General features: G+C 34.6%; 2 long non-coding RNA genes across 2 annotated transcripts in view; one reads left to right on the plus strand and one right to left on the minus strand.

Annotated features, from left to right (window-relative positions):
* Nucleotides 1-16087, plus strand: part of LOC307185040 — a 413650-nt gene extending 397563 nt beyond the window's left edge. Inside the window, exon 6 of the long non-coding RNA XR_013827857.1 lies at nt 15771-16087. This is a non-coding gene — a long non-coding RNA (uncharacterized lncRNA). The remainder of the gene's footprint in view (nt 1-15770) is intronic.
* Nucleotides 1-17409, minus strand: part of LOC307185042 — a 191561-nt gene that overhangs the window by 1403 nt on the left and 172749 nt on the right. The gene's annotated exons all lie outside the window — the stretch shown is intronic.

Consider the following 17409-nt stretch of genomic DNA (forward strand, 5'->3'; position numbering starts at 1 on the left):
TGAAATGGGAAACATTCTGTACAAGAAATGACAGCTGCTGCTTGAAGGGAGAAGACAGAGGAATTGTGTATAATCTCCTGTGGGCTTTCAAATAAACCACTGGGCTAAAAGTATGCTTGGAATAGATCAGATGGAGAAAAGCATCCTGGATCTTGGAAACCACTGAACAATCGTGGGCTGGAGGACCGTGGACTGGTAGGCTTGATTGCAGCATCAATACACTGAAATATTTATGTTATTTAGTAGGAGACTGTTATTCTTTCACTTTTTATAAGAGAAATACAATTGACCTTTGGGAAGTCTGATGACAGGAAAACAAGTATAAAGTGATGGCTGGCCTTATCAAGTTTAAATATTTGAAAAGGTATAATTCATGTAAATGTTTAGCCTGTTCTTAATTGTGCAAGGGCAAAACCTGCCTAGGTTGGTATTTACTTTTCTAATTAGAAAAGCTTGAGTGATGTGAACAATTAAGATAATACAATACCTTTACAAGATAATTAATCTTTTCTTTGGGATTCATCTTACCACATCCCAAGCTGATGTGATTTACCTCCCAGTTAAGGATATGTTAGAATGTAATTGGAGCCATTTGCTCTATCAGAGAAGAAAAGATCATGGAATTTGCATCTCATATATCTAGAAATTAAAACTGAAGGACTGACCACTTGACACCACAGAAGTTCCTGAAGTGAAGCCTGCTGAGCTCAATTCGTTGTGGTGGCTAAATGAATCCTCTATTCAATTTGAATGCATGATGAAACTCCTATTAGAACATTGCAGTGTAATAATCGACAACATAATGAAACTGCCAAAGACAAAATGCAAATACCTCTCTACTGACCCTTCAGAACTATACTCTGTACTTAGAAAGAAGCAAATGCCATTGCCAGACATGTAGCATTCCCCTTTATTCTACCTCCCCTCTACCCATCAGGGAATGCTGAGACATTCTTTTGGATACCCATTCCTTTAGAATCAAACACTTGAAATTCAGCAGCAATGGTAGGTTGCAGAATTTGGAATGGTATATAGATTCAACTAGCAAGAGTATTTGAAAATTACTACTACTATCTCCTAACACTCTCACTTTATAACAGAAATGTATTTTTAGTATTAAAAATTTGGAGGGATATTATCTTAGGGTAACAATTTCATAGAGTAATTTAGCTTCATCAAACAAAACTGATGCTTTTAGTTTTGGGGGTTTGCTTCTGATCTGTGAAAACTTGATTAGGCATCAGCACTGATCTTTGGAAATTACTAATCTACATACACTGGCTTTTTAAAATAATTAACCTCTCAATCCATTATAATTTGGCCTCTAATCCTTTTAGGATGTATGACTAGTAATGTCTTCAGTTGCTGACTCAGTGGTCTCTCGTCTCCTTAATCTAACTGGAGCTCTCATCAGCGTTTGTTATAGGTTGTCACTTCTTCCATCTTGAAAAACCTCTCTTTTTAATTTCAAGTACCCCACACACAAGAGTAGGTTTCCTCTCTGGTGTCATTTTTTCTAATTCCCCTCTTTAGCGTCCTCTTCCTTTATTGTTGAAAGGCTTTTGTTTTTTCGGGGTTTTGTCTTAGTTCCCCCTTCCTTTCTTACTGTGCACACTCATCCTGGATAATCTTTCATATTCCTATGGCTTTAACGAATCACAAATCTTGACACCTAGGCCACACCTCGCTTCTGAGTATCATATCTGTATCTCCAACCATTAGAGATGTCTACTTGAATGCCACAAAAGCACTTCAAACTTATCAAGTCCCCAAATGAACTCATCATTTCTCCCTATCCTTTTGAGATCCCCGACTCTATAAGTAGAATTACTGTCTCCCATTATCCAAGTCACAAACCTAGATATCGTTTGACTCAGTTACCAAGGCCCATTATTTCTGCCTCTTAAGTCAGGCCACCATTACCTTGAGCTTTGATTCCTTCTACAGCTAGCTAAATAGTGTTCCCCACCACCAACTTCATCCAACCATTCTCTGCACTGTAACCAGAACACGTTTTTAAAGCACACGTGATTATTCCACTTACTGCCGATGCTCCAATGGCTCCCCCCTTATCCTCTGGATAAGGTCCAGACTGCTTGACCGGGCTTATAAAACCCTGTGCCACTCCTGAGCTGTTCTTGCTTACAGCTCCAGCTGACTAATTGTTCTACAATCTCTTTTATCCCTCCTTCTACCTGCATTCAACATTAGAGAATGTTCAACTTGTTTCATATACATATGTGATTCTAATCAATGCAATGGTTTTTATTTCTCTTTAGTGAAATACTTGTAGAGACCAAGGATATGTATTTTACAAAATTATAATGATGCAATGAAATACAGCAGTCAGGAGCATGGGCTTTAAAATCACAAACCTGGGTTTTAATCCTGACTTTTCTAAATTATATCCATGTTATCAATCATATTAGTCAACTACTTCAAGCCTTAATTTCCTCATATGTAAAATGGGGATAATATTACTACCTGTGTTTCTAGAGTTGCTATTTGGATAACATGAGGTAATGCTAGTTAAATGTTTAATAAAATTGGTCCCATAGTGTTGTTGTAGTTTTTGTTTTTGTGTGTAAAGCATTTAAACTACTTATTCTAATATTCTCCATAATTTTTATTTAACCTCATCTCTCCTCACATATTAAAGTAAACCTTTTCTACTGTTACCTATCCTGGACAATCTCAGGCCCCAAATAGACAATATTAGTTCCTTCCTGTTTGGGCTATTTTCCGATCTGGAACTCATTCTTCTCTTCCTCCAACTTGCTGATTGAAATTCCACTTTTCTCATTTAGGTTAGTTTAGGTTCCTCCTTCTCCGTGAAGCCTTCTCAGATGTCTGTTATTCACCTGGATCTTTCCTTTCTCAGAACTCCTCTGATAATTGATGCTATAGTACACACATTGTCTTAGTTCTTCAATCACTTCACATGCATAAAAAAATCAACCTCCTTCACCTCTCTCAGCAGCATCTTGTGTCTGGATGAATACATATTTGAACTGAATTTCTGAGTGGCCTCTACAATGCATCATCCTTTTCCTGTCCCCCACCCCCTTTGACAGGTACTTTCAACTACTATTTCTAGATCCTTATATTAAATGTTACTTGTTAATGATGATACTGAAATTTCTTCTTTTTTTTAAGTACATACACAAAAAAGAAATGGCACTTTTAAGTTTGCTTGTTTTACTTACAATTGAAACTCTAGCTTCTGCACTTTACCCCAAAACAAAAATTTCACACTGATTTCTGAATCTTACCCTCTTTGGATGTCTTGTAGGTTTATGATTACTTTGCATTTTCAAAATTTTTAACCTGTCTGGAACAGTTTTACAGGTGTCATTCTTTCTCAGGAAAGGTAGATTTTTATTACCTTACAAGGATGACAAATGCAAGTCCGCAGCGTAATATAATTTTATTAAACACATTAAATGCTCAGCATCTCTCCTCTGCACCGTTTGCTATGGTGGACAGATACCCTTACCAAGGAAGGGAGGGCTGTTGAGGTGATGGAATGTGAATTTTTTTCCTGTACTATTTTCTCTTAAAATTCTAGCTTTAGATAGCAGATCACATCTCCACAGAGGAATGCAGGCCTCCCTTTACACTCTCTCTTTCTATACAAGTCAGACACTATAAATTTCTTATTTCTTTCTCTAAACTTCCTCATCCTCTTATTCACCATTAAAAGTTTCTTTCCAGAAAACTGTCTTTTAGGTAGCATTTTGCTTTGCATCAAAACCAGAGATCTAATCATGGTGGGTCTTGAAAAACATGCAAATATTCACTTGAATATAGACATTTCTCTTTTGCCTTTTGCCAGGACTGTTTATGGTTGGTTTCAAAAAAGATTTGGAACTTCTCAGGCTATGGACTAAAAAGCATTTTTCATTTTCCGGCTCCTTCCTTTACATGGAAAGAAGTGATATCTTTGAAAATAAAAAAGGAGATGTGCCATTTTGGTGTAGGTTTTATATTATAAAGTTCTAGATTTTGCACTATGTCCAAAATGACAAGGAGTTGTTTTAAAAGTCAGCTTCCATGAAGTACCTTGGAGAAGAGTGTGTGTGTGTGTGTGTGTGTGTGTGTGTGTGTGTGTGTGTGTCTGCTTCTCGTGGAAGCAGAGAACGGGTAGGGCTTTACTTTCTACCCAACAATAAACAAAGCAATGTTAAGTCTGTTAAATTTTACTCTTTTACTGACTCCCTCTTTAAGATGGCCAAAAAGAAGAATTCTGTAGCAAATGGTTTAAAAAGCCCAAAATAGTAAGAATAATTTCAATTGATCAAAACAGCATGGGACATGTTATATGTGACCGAGCATGCTTTTGATACCAGTTCCCTAAAAGGAATTTGCATTTTGAAATTTTCAGACTGAACTACTTAAAATGTGAACTGAGTCTGTTATTCCTATGGGCATCTCCTCTGTCGTTGGTTTTAGTGATTACTCTGTCACTTCTTCTTTAATTTCTATACTTTAATGAGGACATGCAAGTGTGCCTATGGAATTTTCCTATTAATGTTGGAGTGATTTAAGAACTGACCATAGTGTAAGAGAAAAAAACCTCTCTTCCAGGTTCAGCATTCTATTTAATTCTGTAGCTAGTGACAGAGCTGAGAGCCACTTGATAGGAAGATTCAGCTTCTGCTCCAGGCGTTTCCTCTGGGACCTTTGGGATAGAACTAAGCACAGCTATCTGTAAATCAGCTTGTCCATTTCTGGGCCACCCAGCGTAATTGGAAGCACTGACTCTAGGCCATTTCACCCTTGGGTAGGAATGATGAAGTCGGGGTTTCTAATAATTGCATCTGATTACTGTCTCCAGTTTGAAGACAGAGAATGAAGCAAAAATGAATGAGCATGTCCATCCCATGTGGGGTTATTTGGGGCCAGTTATCATGGAGGAAGGAATCTTTGGTTTGGCTTGAGATTCCTCTTTAATTTCTTTTTTTAAAAAATAGGTGAAACGTTTAATTTTCAGAGTAGGAAATCATACTTAGCATCTTTGTTATAGGATTCCCCTGTACAAACAGTGCAACAGACGGAAACTGTATAGGTGATGGTCTTCAGGCCATCAACATGCTCTTACACTTGTCACGAGAAGGGTTAGCCAATCTTATATTGATAAATATCAGGAAGAAGATCTCAGATGAATGATAGAATTCAATACAGATGGCTACAATGTTCAAGTATATGTGTTCCATTTGTGCTAAAATAATCTTTAATATTCCAAGTGAAAACAACAAAACAACAATAAAGTTGGGCTTGGGTTTAAACCATTTTAATGTAAGTCTGATCCTTGTATGCAGTAATGATAATAGTATTCTATTGGGAAAGAGTGAATTGTATTTAAACAATAATTGCAGACAAGTGACATGTAAATCAATATGTGAAAAGGCATGAAGCTGCATAGATTATTCATTTTCTGCTATGTTCTTCTCTGGGTTCATGCTCTGAAAATATGATTTATAGTGTGGTTTTAATGAGTAACGTTCTTTTGGATATGACTGTTTCATAGAAGTTAAAAAGGTTTAATTCTAGTAGTACCGAACACTTTAAAAATGTGACTATGAAATTACCACAAAACTGAATTTGTTTTAGAGAAATGATGAGGATGCACATGTAAGAAGTTTATAAATATTATGTTACCTTGGAAACAGTTACTAATTTGTTGTACAAAGTGATGTGTTTTTTATATGGAAAAAAGTGGCAATTTTATTTTTAAAGATGACTTTAAATCCATAGTCATGCTTCTCTTCATAATTGAATGAATCTTTTGCCTTTAAAGATTCATGTGGGGAGGGAAAAGCATGATTGTTGCTTCAATTTTTTGAGGGCTTGTGGGAATAAACAAGGCTGGAAAAATAAAAGATGACTTTAAAATATACAAAAAGGACAGGTGCTGAGACACAGAAGGAACTTGGTCTAGATGCTGTAACGCTGCACCAGGGGACAGAAAATAATAGAGGAACAGTTGTTTGTTCTGCACGTCAGTGGAAATCAGTGTGGAATTTGATGCAATCTGAACCCATAAACCAATTTATAAAATTCTTGGTGTAATGAATTCTCTTGCCCAATCAGGCATAAAGGCTGAGCTTTATACTAATTTTGACATGGTGGTAGAATATAATATCTGTACTTGATAGTACAGATGAAGGAACTGAACTGTGCTTTAACACCAGAGGTTAGCAGAAATCTTGTGAAGTTCTCAGCCATTAAATGTGTGTACTTGAATAATTCCTACCACAATCTTAATGTCCAGAAGACCCTAGCTGACATCTGTCAAGAAGACCCTAGCTGACATTATTAAAATGTTAATAATTTACCCTATTAAGAATTACAGACAGAAATATTTTTTTCTTTGAAACATAAGAATGAAATTTTACCTATTTAAGGTATACAAATGAACACTCTAAATAAAGCTTAGTCTATATATAGTCTATATATATATGAGTACAAGAAGGTGATTAATATGGAGTTACCATCATTTCAGTTACTAACACCTGGTCTACTTGATAACTCTGGTAATTACATGTAAAAATACTAAGTCTGATCAGTGGCCTCAAGGAAAAAAACAGACTACAGCTAAAATCCACTTAAATTTCTTTATAATTCTGTAAAGCAGTAAACTGATTTTATAATATCATGCCTTTAGGGAATCTTTATTACATTAACTATGACATAATATCTTTTTCCTTAAACCAATTTTTAATGTTTCTAGATGTGTACAGTTAAAATTTCATATATTAACACTAACAGGAAGAAGAGAAAGCTATAATTATTGAAATATAAATGAATAATGAAAGATTTTAATTACAGAATAATAAAAAAATGAGTGTCCTTTTAAATCAGGCATAAAATAGAGATGTCTTCAAATTAACTACTGGGTATCCTAGAAAATGCAATAAGATAAGAAAAAATATATATATAAGAAGTAAGAAATTGAAAAAGGAGAGACAAAGCAGTTGTTATTTGTGGATTATATGATAATCCACATATTGACTCTAAAAGAATTTGCAGATAAAATATTAGCATTAGAGAGTTCAAGGTTACAAGATCTGAGATATGAATACAAAAATCACCAACATTCCTATATATCAGCAATAACCAATTAGAAAATAAGAGATCCTACTGGTAAAAATGTAAAATGTATGAAGAAATATATCTAACAAAATAGGTACAAGAACCTTATGTAGCAAATTATAAAGCACTTGCAGAACACAGAAGTAAAACTCCTTAAATCAATAACTAAATTCAAAGTGATTTCAGTCAAAATCACAACTGGGTTTTTCACAACACATAACAAACCAATTGCAAAGTTCATATGAAATAACAGTAGATGGAGTAGATGCAGGTCTCCCTATTTGTTCCATTAAATACAGCTAAAACCTTGCAAATTACATATTTAAACACATGCGCGTGCGCGCACACACACACACACACAAGAAAACTCTGAAAGAGAGAGAAGGTAGGCAAGCTAGGAACATTGGGACCTGATTAGCCATATTGTAGCATGTTCCTAGAGTTTTCTTTTTGCCTCATGTATCTTGGACTGAGTGAAGAAACTTTCAACCTAGAAATGCCAGTGGGTAAAGACAAATTTTAAAAAGAGCCCCACAAATGTTTACTCTCTCTTGCCAAAGGATTAGGAAAGGGGCACCCTAGTAAAGCAGAAAACTTTTAGACAATATTTGCCCTATTGCAGCAAAACACCCAGAGAAAACTGTTGCCCTATTCCTACTCCCATAAGTCATCAGAAAAGTAAAAACTAAAGAGACTGGCAAGACTGGCATGTTTGTGGAACAACCAGATAGAACTTTCATCTGTTGCTGATGACAGTCTCATTTAATTTAACCACTTCAGATAGCAATTTGGGAATATTTAGTAAAGCTGAAGATTGGCATACACTTTCACATAGCAATTTTACTTTTAAGTGTATCCCTAGTTAATAACTAATACATATACATAAGAAGATAAGTACAAGAATTTTTATTCTAGAACTATTGGTGTGATGGTTAGTTTTCATGTGTCAATTTGACTAGACTGGGGGGTGACCAGATATTTGGCTAAACATTATTTCAGAGTGTGTCTATGAGGGTGTTTCTGGATGAGATTAGCATTTGAATCAGTAGACTGAGTAAAGCGGATAACTTCCCACAATGTGGGAGGACATCATCCAATCGGTTGAGTGCTTGAATAGAACAAAAAGGTGACAAAAGGGAGAATTCAGGCCCTTTCTCTGCCTGACCACTTGAACTAGGACATTGGTCTTCTCCTGCCCTCATAATGGGACTTATACTCTATGTGTGTGTATACTATACATCTATATCTATGTATCTATCTATGAACCTATGTATCTGTCTCCTATTGATTCTGTTTCTCTGGAGGACCCTAACAAAACTGGCTTTTTTTTTTTAAGGTGGCTATAACTATATCAATAGCCTATCAACAAGAAATAAATTTATAAAATATATTAAATAATCCTTTGTATAAATACCAGTTACAATAAACTAGAACTGCACAGATACATGTCTCATAAAAATATTAATTGAAAAAAAGAAGATGAATGTATGTACAGGACAATATTATTTATGGAACGGTTTATGTTGTACAGTATGACACCACACTTTTAAGATGTCTATGTTTTACATGAACTGATACAAAATTAACCGTAGATGACATATGAAAAAGTTAAAAATATATTTTAATCCCTGTGGCAACTACTTAAAATGAAAATAAGCATAAGTAATAGCCAATGTAGAAATTAAAATGGAAATTAACGTGATGTTACTGAAACACAACTCTGTTTTTTTCAGTGTGGATTGGGAGTCCTTCCCCACTTTTCCAAATTCTCCCCCAAATGTGGAGTTTAAGGTGCTGATGTGTGTGTATTAAACTAGAAAGCCTGGGGAAAAAATGGAATTTAAAAAATTAAAGTTTTAAAAAACAGGCAAGGGGAAACCAAAGAACAAAACAACAGCAGCAACAACAAAGGAAAGGAGACAGTAGAAAACAAAGTGGTAGAAGCAAACCAAGCTTATCAATAAGCACTTTAAAGGTTAATGGACTAACTAATTAAAAGGCAGAGAGTGTCAAAATGATTTTAAAAAACAGGATCTAACTACACCCTGTCACAATGTGCTCTATTTAATTATCTTACAATCATCATTTCATAGAGTGATTGTGAATTATCTCCAACTCCCAAATACTACAAAGGCTATAATATAAATCAGTGCAATTGTACCGTAAATCTAAAAGTAACAACCACCTTCATGCTTTCTTTTATTTTTTATTTTTCTTTTTGTTTTCACTCATCTCTAAGATGTTGTCCCCAGGGTAGAGCATCTCCAACTATATTCTGCTCTTTTATTCCAGTTGCCAGAAGAGAGCTCTGAGTAGCCCACCTCCTGGCCAGCATATCATTTTTTTTTTTCTAACTTTTTTATTGTGGTAAAATACACATAATATAAAATTTACCATTTTAGTGTTAAATAGATTCATAATGTTGTGCTGCCACCATGACCATCATCACCAGAAGTCTTTTCATTTTGTAAAACTGAAACTCTATACCCATTAAATAATAACTGTCCATTCCCATTTACCCCCAGCCCCTGGACACCACCATTCTACTTTTAGTTTCAACGAGTGACTTCTCTAGGTACCTCATGTAAGTGGAATCATACAGTATTTGTCTTTTTGTGACTGGCTTACTTCACTTAGCATAATATCCTCAGGGTTCATCCATGTTGTGCATATGTCAGAATTGCCTTCCTTTTTAAGGTGGAATAATATTCCCTTGTATGTCTAGTCATCCCTCAGTATCCTTGGAGGATTGGTTTCAGGAGTCTCTGCAAATACCAAAATCCATGGATGTTCAAGTTCCTTATATAAAATGGCATAGTACAATGAATATAGTTGGCCCTCTGTATCTGCGGATTTTGCACCCATGGATTCAATCAACAGTGGATTGAACTTTCAATTTTGGTTGGTTGAATCTGCAGAGGCATAGCCTGCAGATACAGAGGACCAAATGTATACACCACATTTTGTTTATCCAGTCATCTGTCAATGCTACTATGAACATGAGTGTACAAATAACTCTTCCAGGCATTCTTTCAATTCTACACCTGGAATTAGAACTGCTGGACATATGATAATTCTACTTTTAATTATTTGAAGAACCACCATACTGCCTTTCACAGTAGCTTTACCATTTTACATCCCTACCAATAGTGTACTGGATTCCATTTTCTCCACATCCTTACCAACACTTGTGATTTTCTCTGTGTCAGTTTATTTGTTAGACAGTATTCATCCTAATGTATTTGAACAAGTATCTCATTGTAGTTTTGATTTTCATTTTGGTAATGAACAATGATGTTAAACATCTTTTCACATATGTGTTGACCATTTGTATGTCTTCTTTGAGAAATATCTATTCAAGTCCTTTGCCCATTTTTTGAATAACATTCTTTGCTTTTTTGTTGTTATTAGGAGATCTCTATATATTCTAGACATTAATTCCTTATCAGATAAATGATTTGCCAATATTTTATCCCATTCTGTGTGTTACCTTTTTACTTGGTTGATAGTCTTTTGATATACAAAACTTTTTAGTTTTCAGTGCAATTTGTCTGTTTTTTCTTTTGTTGCCTGTGCCTTTGGTATCATATTCAAGGAATCATTACCAAATCCAATATTGTGAAATGTTTGCCCTATGTTTTCTTGAAGAGTTCGATAGTTTTAAGTTTTACATTTAGATCTTTGATCCATTTTAAATTAATTTTATATATGGTGTTAGGTAAAGGTCCAACTTCATTTTTTTGCATGTGGATGTTCAGTTTTCCTAGCAACATTTGTTGAAAATACTGTCCTTTCTCCACTGAAAGGTCTTGGCACTTTTGTCAATAATCATTTGATCATGTATGTGAAAGTTTATTTTTCTGGGCTCTCTGTTATATTCCTTTGGTCTATATGTCTGCCTTTATGCCAGTACTGATTACTGTAGCTTTGTAGTGAGTTTTGAAATCAGGAAATGTGACTCCTCCAGCTTTATTCCAAGATTGTTTTGGCTATTCAGGGTGCTTGAGTTTCCATATGAATTTTAGAATGGTTTTTTCTATTTCTGCAAAACAAGTCATTGGGATTTTGTTAGGGATTGCATTCAATCTGTATATCACTTTAGGTAGTATTGACATCTTAACAATACTGTCTTCTAACCCATGAACATGGGATGTGTTCCATTTATTTATATCTTTAATTTCTTGATTTATATACCACTAATCTTTTTAAAGATCCTCCTTGTATGTGACAAGTCACTTTTCTGTTGCTGCTTTGAAGAGTCCGTCTTTGTCTGTCTTTCAAAAATTTGATTATAACATGTCTTGATGCAGGTGTCTTTTAGTTTTTAGTTCAAATCCTTAATTGGAGTTTGCTGAACTCCTTGGAAGTTTATATTCATGCCTTTCATCAAATTTTGGATACTTCAGCCATTATTTCTTTAAATATTCTCTCTGCCCCTTCCTCTCTCTCTTCTTATATAACTCCCACAATGCATATATTGATCCAGTTGATGGTTTCCCACAGGTCTGTTAGGCTCTGCTAACATTTCTTTAATATTTTTTCTTTCTGTTCCTCAGTCACGATGATTTCCATTGTCCTATCTTCAAGTTCACTCTTTCTTTTTTTCTGCCTGGTCTAATCTGTCTTTTAATCCCTCTAGTGAGGTTTTCATTTCAATTATTGTATTTTCCAGCTCCAGAATTTCTTTTTATGTTTTCTATCTCTTTATCAATCATTCCATTTTGTTCACACATTGCTCTTTGACCTCCTCCACATCTTCCTTTCATTTTTTTGAGCATCCTCAAAGCAGTTGCCTTAAAGTCTCTGTTCAGTAGGTCTGCCATTGGTCTTTTTCAGGGACAGTTTCTGTTGATTTTTTTCCTTTGAATGTGCCATACTTTCCTTTTTCTTTGTATGCCTCATGATTCTTTTATTGAATATTGGACAGTTAAATCTAATGGCTTTAATCCTGGAGATCACATTATCCTACTTCCCTATGGTTTGCTGTGCTTTACTTTGGGGGGGGGTTGTTTGTGTGTTTATTGTTTTGTCTTTGATTGATGTACACTGCCTCTGTGACACAGATAAGTCTGAGGTACAAATTTTAGATCTTCTTAGGTCTTTTCTGAGCCTATGCATTTCCCTGGCCAGGTGTGGTGACTTTCAAAATTTTTCAGTATGTGCAGTTGCTTTAAAGTGTCCTTTTTAGCCATTAAGACTCAGATAAAATCTCACCACATCATAGAGATTTTCTGATTATCATAACTAAAGTAAGTTTCCTGTATTCTCTGTTAGACCGTTGCTTGTTTCCTTTATAGCTCTTATAATATTTTATAACTGTTTTGTTTGTTGAATTATATTTATTTATTTATTCATGTTTGGCCTTCTGCACAAGAATGTCAGATACATCAGGTTAGGGATCACATCTATCCAGTTTATTATTTTCATCCCCAACAACTTGTCCAGTTTCATGCATATAGAAAACTTTAAATGAATCTTTACTTAATGAGTTAGTGAGTAAAGGTGGACTAAGAAATGCAATCAACTCATTATCTAAAGAACAATTAAAGAGTAGTAGGTAAAAGAGACTCAGATGCTTTTTGTTTTTGTTGTTCAGATAAACTTACATATTTATGTCTGTCAGGATTTGTTAGGTTATGCTACAATGACAACCAATATCCATGGCTTAAATCTCAGTGGTTTAAAGTCCAAAGTTTATTCCTCTCTCATGAAAATTTATTTTGAATCTGGGAAACTCTCCATACACTTGTCCTCTATAAACACGTGTAGCGTTAAACATTCACATCTACACATGCTCCCATGATTGCAATGGCAGAGGAAAAGAAAGGCAGAGAGAACTGGCAAATTAATGCTTCTAGCTGAAAGTTATAATGCAAGTTATGTTCACATTTTATTGGTCAAAGCATGTGATAATGGCCATACTTAACTTCAGCAGAGTGAGACAGTACAGTCCTACCATGTGTCTAGAAGGAGCCAGGATCCAGGTAGCAGTAGGACAGTAGTAATGTCTGCTACAATGAACAAATTGAATAACATGCTTTGCAGAGCTCATCCTTCCATTTTATTCTTGGAGAAAATGCTAGTATGAGCCCTGAGAGATGTGTGGGGAAAATAGACTTTTCATCTAACCTCACATTTTCTGTGGTCACTAGAGAGAATCACTGAGGTACTGCCAAAATAATGCTAACTTAAATTCTGCAATACATAACACTTAAGTGAAATAGAGTGGTGACAAATAAAGTAATATAAGGAATAATATCACAAGTAAGAGCTGTGTGAAATTTAACATACAGATGGCACCTCATATAGATTGGAGTTTTCATGGAAAAAGCGATTTCTACTTTCTACTTAATTTTGCTGTGAACCTAAAACAGCTGTAAAAAATACGATCTACTAAATAAAAAAAAAATTGCAAATGAAAAAAGCTAACAAGAAAAATAATGAGAGGACTTACCAAAAAACCCACATGCAGGTAAGGAAAACTGCATGAACAATAGTTTATGTAGAACAGGCTTAAAAAAGGCAAGAGAGTACAATATTTAGTTTGGTACAGATGTCAGATTACATAGCAAGGGGTAGGTTACATGGTTGTGGAACTGACAGACTACAAGAACAATTGGGATTGTGTTTTATAACCAGTGAGAAGTCATTGAAGGGAAGATGGGGTAAACATTATGCAAAACTAACTTAGAAAAGTTGAGTAATTTTCTCCAACTCATTTACCTAGAAAGTGGAAGAGTTGAGATTTGAATTAGTGGGCTCAAATGCAAACATCTGTGCCCTTACTACTACTTTATACTGTGTCTCAGATTGAAGGAGAAGGAAAGTAAAATTAGAAGAATATTCTAGGAGTGCTGTGATAAAGGATCTGAAGGCTAGCCATAGGAATATAAAGAAAAAGATATCTCAAAGCAGTGTGCAACTTGATACTATGTTAAATCATTTCTAAGAAAACAAAAGTTAACTGAACTCTGTAGTAGATAAAAATTTAAAGCAATTCCCTGAAATTAGTCTGCCATTAACTGTAGGTAATGAATAACTTTAAACAACACTAATTCAATTCTGGATATACCTACAGGCATTAAGAACTATTTAAAATATCTTTGCCTCAAAACATTCTATATAGAATCAATTAAAAACTATCAAGTACAATTTATTCTAGCACGTGGAGCAGGTTTCCGTGGAAGTAGCCCCTAGGAAACAATTTTGTTTCTAAAGACCAAAAATGTCTTATTACTCAAATAACCAGGTCTTTCTTTTGACTTTACTTTTTTTTGAGTTCTGTTACGACTGTATGTATGTGTTTGTATATAAACATAAACGTATCTATCTGTCTAGACAGATGGATAGATAGATGGATTATAAGGATGGATATAGATATACAGTACATATGTGTATGGATTTTGCCCTAGGTGAACATTACAATTAAAGTATCTAGACAGATTTTATTAGAAGAACAAAATGAGCCTAGTAGAAATACAATTGTTGTTGCTTTTAAAAATATCATAACTCTAAAATTGCACTCTGAATGCTGCTTCCTAAAATAATGTGATGAGAGTTTGGAGGCCTGGGTGTGCTGCTAACATTTAATTGTGTAACGGGGTAAGCCAGTTTGGTGGCTTTAGATAACATATAGGAAAACCAGTTGCTGGCAACTGTGAGGATAAAGTACAGTTGAACTGGGTAGTCTTTAAGAACTCTTGATAATCTAAGTTTTTATAACGTTTATGACTCTAGATACCAAATAAAAATAATTGTTAAAAAATATGGTGATCTTAACATGTGCCAGGCATGATTCTAAGCATTTTATATTAACTGACTTATGTATGTTATGTATATAGTGATAGTCTCATTAGCTTAGTTATGTTGCCATAACAAAGTACGATAGCCGCGGTGGCTTTCACAACAGAAATTTATTTTCTTATAGTTCTGGAGACTAGAAGTCTGAGATCAGGGTGCCAGTATGGTCAGGTTCTGGTGTGAGCTTTCTTCCTGGTCTGTAGATGGCTGCTATCAACTGTGTGCTCACATGACGTTTGCTCAGTGTGTGCACTCTCGGAGAGAGAAAGCAAGCTCTCTGGTGTCCCTTTTTATAAGGTCACTAACAGTATTGTGAAGACGCGCCCTAATTACCTCTCAAAGGCTCTGTCTCCAAATACTATCGCATTGGGGGTTAGAGCTTCAACATATGAATTTTGGAGAAACAATTCAGTTCATAGCACCTATGAACTAGATACTATTGTTATACACATTTAAAAATTAGGAAACTGACCCACGCAGAGCTTAATAACTTGATCATAGGTCATACACATTTAAATGATAAAATTGAGCATCATCAGTGCTCTTTAAAAAAATGTTGTGGTACATCTCTGAACCTTTCTAGTTTCCAAAAGATGTTCCTGACAGGGATATACTGGCAGCTTTTCACTCATATACTTTTTCTTACATCATTAGGAAAAAGTAAATAATGATAAACATTACAAGTTTACAAATCTGAACTGACATAAGAACATTTCAAATTGAATTGGCACAATCCATGATTTGAGGCTTATGAAGTTTTTAAAAAACATGAATTTGAGTTTTTAGAAGACATAAGAAATTTCTAAAAGAAGTAAATATTAAGGACTATAAATAGCAATAGCACCTTTTGCTAAAATTCTGTGGCTTGTTTACAGTAAGCTGGACTATACAAAGAACCTCAGATTTCGCAACTGGAGAGGTTTTGCTTGAGAATGGCTGAATTATCAGAAGTCTAACAAGAAGAGCTGGGTTGAAAGCTGAGGAAGCATGACGAGGAAGTTTTCTTAGTATGATTAAAGATGTTCTATAGTTTGCTATTTTGCTGAAGTTTCAATGGAACTGAAGATGTATAGTGGTGAAAAAATTTCTCTATGGATCACCCTTCAGGATAGTTCTTTCATTAGGAAAGACTATTAAAAATTAAAATCTGAAGGATTTGTCAGGCTTTATTTAATCTGATGTAAGAAAGAGGAGAGCAAGCATCTGAGAATGTTTAACTAAACTAATTATATCAATAAAACAGCCATATTATCCAGTTTAAGGAAAATGTTACATGATATGAAGTACCAAGGATGCCTTCCTATTTGGGCTTTAAAAAAATGTATCTATGTGTAGGAAAAATAATTTTTTTTGTGACAAAAGGAGCATCTGCTAATAACTTTGAGTGAATACATTTCTCTATTAATAATAACCTACTGGGAAGTGGCAATTTCAAGCTGGCTAACTGATTTTATTCATCTCTGGAAAGTCTTTGTCTTCAATCTCTGTTCATGCTCCCTGATCCTCCAATAGAACAATAATAAACAAACAATTTCAATGTCACCTAGTCAGAGCCGAAATGATAACCAGCATTAGGAATATTTGTTTACTATGGTCTCAGAAATATTCTTCTGAAAACATTCTTTTGCCTATGGTAGTGGACAGAAAATAGAAACTAAAATGTCTATTTTAAAAGTTTTTAAAATAAATTATACTCTTAAACAAAATGTCCAAGCAGGGTAGTTTTTTTCTGAGTATAATAACTTTATAATTCAAAAAATACACTTTCACTTTATGATAGAAGCATGGTATTTTAAAAGGTCACCTAACACACCAAAATTTTCTTTCTGGTCAGTGACATGATAGATTTCCAGACTGCCTGTTTAGAATTGTTACACTTGTTTGTTGTAGGAGAAAATCATAGGTTATAGGGCCTAGTTGTTTTGTGATATAAATGGGGTAGGTAAGTTTAGATTTCAGCCTCAATTCTTTGGAAGACTTATGGAGATACCTGGTTTGGCTATAAGCTGATTCTTTGTTTCCAGTTAAACATGTAAGTCAAATTTGATGAGAAATTGAGGACCTTTATGACTAGGGAATCAATTCACTCAGATTCTACTAAAAAAGAGCTTCTCTCAGCTAGATTATATGTTCATGATAATTCCTTTTGGAAATTCAGTTTGCTAAAATAGAAGCTGTTTTTAAAGGTATAGCTGATAACCTACATAGAGAACGCAAAATGGCTGTTTCCTTTAAGCATTAAAGATTAAGGGATTAAATTCAAGGCTTTTAGTGCTATTATATATACTAAGGACAGAGGGCATTCTCTTAATCATGTATTTGAAGAAAAAAGTCAAGTTTTAATAAGATATTTCAGAGGGAGGCTGACGGACATTGTATATTTTTGCATTGACTTTTCTCCTTCAGAAGAAATTGGCTTATCTGGAGAATATTAATCATGGGTACCAAGAAGAAAATACATTAAACATGAAATATTTGTTCTGGAGAGCTCTTACTAAAAAATATGCATGCCTG

The sequence above is a fragment of the Stenella coeruleoalba genome (assembly GCF_951394435.1).
Source record: "Stenella coeruleoalba genome assembly, chromosome: 3".
NCBI classification, from domain to species: domain Eukaryota; kingdom Metazoa; phylum Chordata; class Mammalia; order Artiodactyla; family Delphinidae; genus Stenella; species Stenella coeruleoalba.